The following is a 7,718-nucleotide window of genomic DNA, read 5'->3' as shown; positions in this document are numbered from 1 at the left end:
GAGGGCGACGTCTACATCTAAAACACACAAAACCATGGATGCTCCACACCTTCTCACACTGTCTACAGGCAATGCCAAAAAAGTAAACTTTCCAAAATGTCCAGTGTTTCCAGCTGGAGAGGGAGCGATGTGCTTGGATGTGTGAGGGAAATCTCCTTTTGAAGGTCAGAGGTCAAATGATACAACGTGTTACTTGCCCTGGAGAGAGGGAAAGATGGGGTGGGAAGGGAAGGGAGAGAAAGATGGGGTGGGAAGGGAGAGAGGGAAAGATGGGGTGGGAAGGGAGAGAGGGAAAGATGGGGTGGGAAGGGAGAGAGAGAAAGATGGGGTGGGAAGGGAGAGAGGGAAAGATGGGATGAGAAGGGAGAGAGGGAAAGATGGGGTGGGGAGGGAGAGAGAGAAAGATGGGGTGGGAAGGGAGAGAGGGAAAGATGGGGTGGGAAGGAGAGAGAAAGATGGGGTGGGAAGGAGAGAGGGAAAGATGGGATGGGAAGGGAGAGAGGGAAAGATGGGGTGGGGAGGGAGAGAGGGAAAGATGGGGTGGGAAGGGAGAGAGAGAAAGATGGGGTGGGAAGGGAGAGAGGGAAAGATGGGATGGGAAGGGAGAGAGGGAAAGATGGGGTGGGGAGGGAGAGAGAGAAAGATGGGGTGGGAAGGGAAGAGAGAGAGGGAAAGATGGGGTGGGAAGGGAAGAGAGAGAGGGAAAGATGGGGTGGGAAGGAGAGAGGGAAAGATGGGGTGGGAAGGGAAGAGAGAGAGGGAAAGATGGGATGGGAAGGGAGAGAGGCAAAGATGGGGTGGGAAGGGAGAGAGGGAAAGATGGGGTGGGAAGGGAGAGAGAGAAAGATGGGGTGGGAAGGGAGCGAGGGAAAGATGGGGTGGGAAGGAAGAAGAGAGAGAAAGATGGGGTGGGAAGGGAAGAGAGAGAGGGAAAGATGGGGTGGGAAGGGAGAGAGAGAAAGATGGGGTGGGAAGGGAGAGAGATAAAGATGGGGTGGGAAGGGAGAGATGGAAAGATGGGGTGGGAAGGGAAGAGAGAGAGGGAAAGATGGGGTGGGAATGGAGAGAGGGAAAGATGGGGTGGGAAGGGAGAGAGGGAAAGATGGGGTGGGAAGGGAGAGAGAGAAAGATGGGGTGGGAAGGGACAGAGGGAAAGATGGGGTGGGAAGGGAAGAGAGAGAGAGAAAGATGGGGTGGGAAGGGAAGAGAGAGAGGGAAAGATGGGGTGGGAAGGGAGAGAGAGAAAGATGGGGTGGGAAGGGAGAGAGAGAAAGATGGGGTGGGAAGAGAGAGAGGGAAAGATGGGGTGGGAAGGGAAGAGTGAGAGAGAAAGATGGGGTGGGAAGGGAGAGAGGGAAAGATGGGGTGGGAAGGGAGAGAGATAAAGATGGGGTGGGAAGGGAGAAAGATGGGGTGGGAAGGGAAGAGAGAGAGGGAAAGATGGGGTGGGAAGGGAGAGAGGGAAAGATGGGGTGGGAAGGGAAGAGAGAGAGAGAGGGAAAGATGGGGTGGGAGGGAGAGAGGGAAAGATGGGGTGGGAAGGGAGAGAGGGAAAGATGGGGTGGGAAGGGAGAGAGGGAAAGATGGGGTGGGAAGGGAGAGAGAGAAAGATGGGGTGGGAAGGGAGAGAGGGAAAGATGGGATGAGAAGGGAGAGAGGGAAAGATGGGGTGGGGAGGGAGAGAGAGAAAGATTGGGTGGGAAGGGAGAGAGGGAAAGATGGGGTGGGAAGGGAGAGAGAGAAAGATGGGGTGGGAAGGGAGAGAGGGAAAGATGGGGTGGGAAGGGAGAGAGAGAAAGATGGGGTGGGAAGGGAGAGAGGGAAAGATGGGATGAGAAGGGAGAGAGGGAAAGATGGGGTGGGGAGGGAGAGAGAGAAAGATGGGGTGGGAAGGGAGAGAGGGAAAGATGGGGTGGGAAGGGAGAGAGAGAAAGATGGGGTGGGAAGGAGAGAGGGAAAGATGGGATGGGAAGGGAGAGAGGGAAAGATGGGGTGGGGAGGGAGAGAGGGAAAGATGGGGTGGGAAGGGAGAGAGAGAAAGATGGGGTGGGAAGGGAGAGAGGGAAAGATGGGATGGGAAGGGAGAGAGGGAAAGATGGGGTGGGGAGGGAGAGAGAGAAAGATGGGGTGGGAAGGGAAGAGAGAGAGGGAAAGATGGGGTGGGAAGGGAAGAGAGAGAGGGAAAGATGGGGTGGGAAGGGAGAGAGGGAAAGATGGGGTGGGAAGGGAAGAGAGAGAGGGAAAGATGGGATGGGAAGGGAGAGAGGCAAAGATGGGGTGGGAAGGGAGAGAGGGAAAGATGGGGTGGGAAGGGAGAGAGAGAAAGATGGGGTGGGAAGGGAGAGAGGGAAAGATGGGGTGGGAAGGGAAGAGAGAGAGAGAAAGATGGGGTGGGAAGGGAAGAGAGAGAGGGAAAGATGGGGTGGGAAGGGAGAGAGAGAAAGATGGGGTGGGAAGGGAGAGAGATAAAGATGGGGTGGGAAGGGAGAGATGGAAAGATGGGGTGGGAAGGGAAGAGAGAGAGGGAAAGATGGGGTGGGAATGGAGAGAGGGAAAGATGGGGTGGGAAGGGAGAGAGGGAAAGATGGGGTGGGAAGGGAGAGAGAGAAAGATGGGGTGGGAAGGGACAGAGGGAAAGATGGGGTGGGAAGGGAAGAGAGAGAGAGAAAGATGGGGTGGGAAGGGAAGAGAGAGAGGGAAAGATGGGGTGGGAAGAGAGAGAAAGATGGGGTGGGAAGGGAGAGAGAGAAAGATGGGGTGGGAAGAGAGAGAGGGAAAGATGGGGTGGGAAGGGAAGAGTGAGAGAGAGAAAGATGGGGTGGGAAGGGAGAGAGGGAAAGATGGGGTGGGAAGGGAGAGAGATAAAGATGGGGTGGGAAGGGAGAAAGATGGGGTGGGAAGGGAAGAGAGAGAGGAAAGATGGGGTGGGAAGGGAGAGAGGGAAAGATGGGGTGGGAAGGGAAGAGAGAGAGAGAGGGAAAGATGGGGTGGGAGGGAGAGAGGGAAAGATGGGGTGGGAAGGGAGAGAGGGAAAGATGGGGTGGGAAGGGAGAGGGAAAGATGGGGTGGGAAGGGAGAGAGAGAAAGATGGGGTGGGAAGGGAGAGAGGGAAAGATGGGATGAGAAGGGAGAGAGGGAAAGATGGGGTGGGGAGGGAGAGAGAGAAAGATTGGGTGGGAAGGGAGAGAGGGAAAGATGGGGTGGGAAGGGAGAGAGAGAAAGATGGGGTGGGAAGGGAGAGAGGGAAAGATGGGATGGGAAGGGAGAGAGGGAAAGATGGGGTGGGGAGGGAGAGAGGGAAAGATGGGGTGGGAAGGGAGAGAGAGAAAGATGGGGTGGGAAGGGAGAGAGGGAAAGATGGGATGGGAAGGGAGAGAGGGAAAGATGGGGTGGGGAGGGAGAGAGAGAAAGATGGGGTGGGAAGGGAGAGAGAGAAAGATGGGGTGGGAAGGGAGAGAGGGAAAGATGGGGTGGGAAGGGAAGAGAGAGAGAGAAAGATGGGGTGGGAAGGGAGAGAGGGAAAGATGGGGTGGGAAGGGAGAGAGATAAAGATGGGGTGGGAAGGGAGAAAGATGGGGTGGGAAGGGAAGAGAGAGAGGGAAAGATGGGGTGGGAAGGGAAGAGAGAGAGGGAAAGATGGGGTGGGAAGGGAGAGAGGGAAAGATGGGGTGGGAAGGGAAGAGAGAGAGGGAAAGATGGGGTGGGAAGGGAGAGAGGGAAAGATGGGGTGGGAAGGGAAGAGAGAGGGGAAAGATGGGGTGGGAAGGAGAGAGAGAAAGATGGGGTGGGAAGGGAGAGAGGGAAAGATGGGGTGGGAAGGGAAGAGAGAGAGAGAAAGATGGGGTGGGAAGGGAAGAGAGAGAGGGAAAGATGGGGTGGGAAGGGAGAGAGAGAAAGATGGGGTGGGAAGGGAGAGAGATAAAGATGGGGTGGGAAGGGAGAGAGGGAAAGATGGGGTGGGAAGGGAAGAGAGAGAGGGAAAGATGGGGTGGGAAGGGAGAGAGGGAAAGATGGGGTGGGAAGGGAGAGAGGGAAAGATGGGGTGGGAAGGGAGAGAGGGAAAGATGGGGTGGGAAGGGAGAGAGAGAAAGATGGGGTGGGAAGGGAGAGAGGGAAAGATGGGGTGGGAAGGGAAGAGAGAGAGAGAAAGATGGGGTGGGAAGGGAAGAGAGAGAGGGAAAGATGGGGTGGGAAGGGAGAGAGAAAAGATGGGGTGGGAAGGGAGAGAGAGAAAGATGGGGTGGGGAGGGAGAGAGGGAAAGATGGGGTGGGAAGGGAAGAGAGAGAGAGAAAGATGGGGTGGGAAGGAGAGAGGGAAAGATGGGGTGGGAAGGGAGAGAGATAAAGATGGGGTGGGAAGGGAAAAAGATGGGGTGGGAAGGGAAGAGAGAGAGGGAAAGATGGGGTGGGAAGGGAGAGAGGGAAAGATGGGGTGGGAAGGGAAGAGAGAGGGAAAGATGGGGTGGGAAGGGAGAGAGGGAAAGATGGGGTGGGAAGGGAGAGAGGGAAAGATGGGGTGGGAAGGGAGAGAGAGAAAGATGGGGTGGGAAGGGAAGAGAGAGAGAGAAAGATGGGGTGGGAAGGGAAGAGAGAGAGAGAAAGATGGGGTGGGAAGGGAAGAGAGGGAAAGATGGGGTGGGAAGGGAGAGAGGGAAAGATGGGGTGGGAAGGGAGAGAGAGAAAGATGGGGTGGGGAGGGAGAGAGGGAAAGATGGGGTGGGAAGGGAAGAGAGAGAGAGAAAGATGGGGTGGGAAGGGAGAGAGGGAAAGATGGGGTGGGAAGGGAGAGAGATAAAGATGGGGTGGGAAGGGAAAAAGATGGGGTGGGAAGGGAAGAGAGAGAGGGAAAGATGGGGTGGGAAGGGAGAGAGGGAAAGATGGGGTGGGAAGGGAAGAGAGAGAGGGAAAGATGGGGTGGGAAGGGAGAGAGGGAAATATGGGGTGGGAAGGGAGAGAGGGAAAGATGGGGTGGGAAGGGAGAGAGAGAAAGATGGGGTGGGAAGGGAGAGAGGGAAAGATGGGGTGGGAAGGGAAGAGAGAGAGAGAAAGATGGGGTGGGAAAGGAAGAGAGGGAAAGATGGGGTGGGAAGGGAGAGAGGGAAAGATGGGGTGGGAAGGGAGAGAGGGAAAGATGGGGTGGGAAGGGAGAGAGAGAAAGATGGGGTGGGAAGGGAGAGAGATAAAGATGGGGTGGGAAGGGAGAGAGGGAAAGATGGGGTGGGAAGGGAAGAGAGAGAGGGAAAGATGGGGTGGGAAGGGAAGAGAGAGAGGGAAAGATGGGGTGGGAAGGGAGAGAGGGAAAGATGGGGTGGGAAGGGAGAGAGGGAAAGATGGGGTGGGAAGGGAGAGAGAGAAAGATGGCGTGGGAAGGGAGAGAAGGAAAGATGGGGTGGGAAGGGAAGAGAGAGAGGGAAATATGGGGTGGGAAGGGAAGAGAGAGAGGGAAAGATGGGGTGGGAAGGGAAGAGAGAGAGGGAAAGATGGGGTGGGAAGGGAGAGAGAGAATGATGGGGTGGGAAGGGAGAGAGATAAAGATGGGGTGGGAAGGGAGAAAGATGGGGTGGGAAGGGAGAGAGGGAAAGATGGGGTGGGAAGGGAGAGAGGGAAAGATGGGGTGGGAAGAGAGAGAGGGAAAGATGGGGTGGGAAGGGAGAGAGAGAAAGAGAAGGAGAAAGAGAGAATTTGGGCAGAAGCACAACCTTTCCTGAACGATGAAGCGATAGTTGTGTGAGTGAAGAGAGAGAGGAGTGGAGAGCAACAATTGATGTCATTATCAGTGTGAGATGGTCATGGTGGAAAGGGTAAACACTCTCACTGTAGGTCACATGTCACCACAACACATCGGCTATAACATTCACACTGATATAGGGGCCTACTGTAAATTGCAGTCTGGACATGGACTGTCACGACTTCCACAGGAGTCGGTCCCTCTCCTTGTTCCTTGTTCAGTTTGTCTCTGTGAATGGTTTGTCTTCTGACAAATCAACTGTAAATTTCGGTGTTCCTCAAAGTTCTGTTTTAGGACCACTATTGTTTTCACTATACATTTTACCTCTTGGGGATGTTATTCGAAAACATAATGTAAACTTTCACTGCTATGCGGATGACACACAGCTGTACATTTCAATGAAACATGGTGAAGCCCCAAAATTGCCCTCGCTAGAAGCATGTGTTTCAGACATAAGGAAGTGGATGGCTGCAAACTTTCTACTATTAAACTCGGACAAAACAGAGATGCTTGTTCTAGGTCCCAAGAAACAAAGAGATCTTCTGTTGAATCTGACAATTAATCTTAATGGTTGTACAGTCGTCTCAAATAAAACTGTGAAGGACAGTTAAACTGTGGGGTTATATCCTTCCTGTTTGTCCCTGTCTGGGGGTGTCCTCGGATGGGGCCACAGTGTCTCCTGACCCCTCCTGTCTCAGCCTCCAGTATTTATGCTGCAGTAGTTTGTGTCGGGGGGCTAGGGTCAGTTTGTTATATCTGGAGTACTTCTCCTGTCCTATTCTGTGTCCTGTGTGCGTTCTCTAATTCTCTCCTTCTTTCTTTCTCTCTCTCGGAGGACCTGAGCCCTAGGACCATGCCCCAGGACTACCTGACATGATGACTCCTTGCTGTCCCCAGTCCACCTGGCCATGCTGCTGCTCCAGTTTCAACTGACCTGAGCCCTAGGACCATGCCCCAGGACTACCTGACATGATGACTCCTTGCTGTCCCCAGTCCACCTGGCCATGCTGCTGCTCCAGTTTCAACTGTTCTGCCTTACTATTATTTGACCATGCTGGTCATTTATGAACATTTGAACATCTTGGCCATGTTCTGTTATAATCTCCACCCGGCACAGCCAGAAGAGGACTGGCCACCCCACATAGCCTGGTTCCTCTCTAGGTTTCTTCCTAGGTTTTGGCCTTTCTAGGGAGTTTTTCCTAGCCACCGTGCTTCTACACCTGCATTGCTTGCTGTTTGGGGTTTTAGGCTGGGTTTCTGTACAGAACTTTGAGATATCAGCTGATGTACGAAGGGCTATATAAATAAAATTTGATTGATTGATTGATTGGGCGGTGTTCGGTCCACGTCACCGGCTTTCTAGCCACCGCGGATACACTTTTCATTTTCCATTTGTCCAAAATTGCTAATATATGCATATAATAATTATTATTGGATAGAAAACACTCTAAAGCTTCTAAAACCGTTTCGATTATGTCTGTAAGTATAGCAGAACTCACAGGGCAGGCAATCTCCCAAACTAGTTTTGGAATACTGAAAGTTGGGGCAACTTTGACATCATCGCCCCCACCTTTCCCAACCAGCTATGGATCTGGAGACACTTTCTATGTCTTCCACTAGATGTCCTCATTCAGTAGAGCGTTTAATTGTGCAAATCCGCGAGCTTTGACCCTTTGGGAGTCGAAAGAGTGGGTGCCGCGAGAAAATACATGTGCGTTAGGGCGCGCTTTGGGCACAGAGCTTCCTTTGTTCCAGCTCGCCTGAGAAGAAGTATGATTGTCCGGTTGAATTGAGAATTGTTTTGTACGTTTATAATATCCTAAAGCTTGATTCTGCACTTAGTTTGACCAGTTTAGTCGACATATAATATGTAATTTTGAAGTTTTGATGCGCAACTGTTCAGGACCAGAAGTCATTTTGGATGCATTTCAGCTGAAAGTCGTAGCATATGCTACTATAAGGACACACGAACTGAAACAAAACGATATAT

The sequence above is a fragment of the Oncorhynchus gorbuscha genome, linkage group LG15 (genome assembly GCF_021184085.1).
Source record: "Oncorhynchus gorbuscha isolate QuinsamMale2020 ecotype Even-year linkage group LG15, OgorEven_v1.0, whole genome shotgun sequence".
NCBI classification, from domain to species: Eukaryota; Metazoa; Chordata; class Actinopteri; order Salmoniformes; family Salmonidae; genus Oncorhynchus; species Oncorhynchus gorbuscha.
This window is presented reverse-complemented; position numbering follows the sequence as displayed.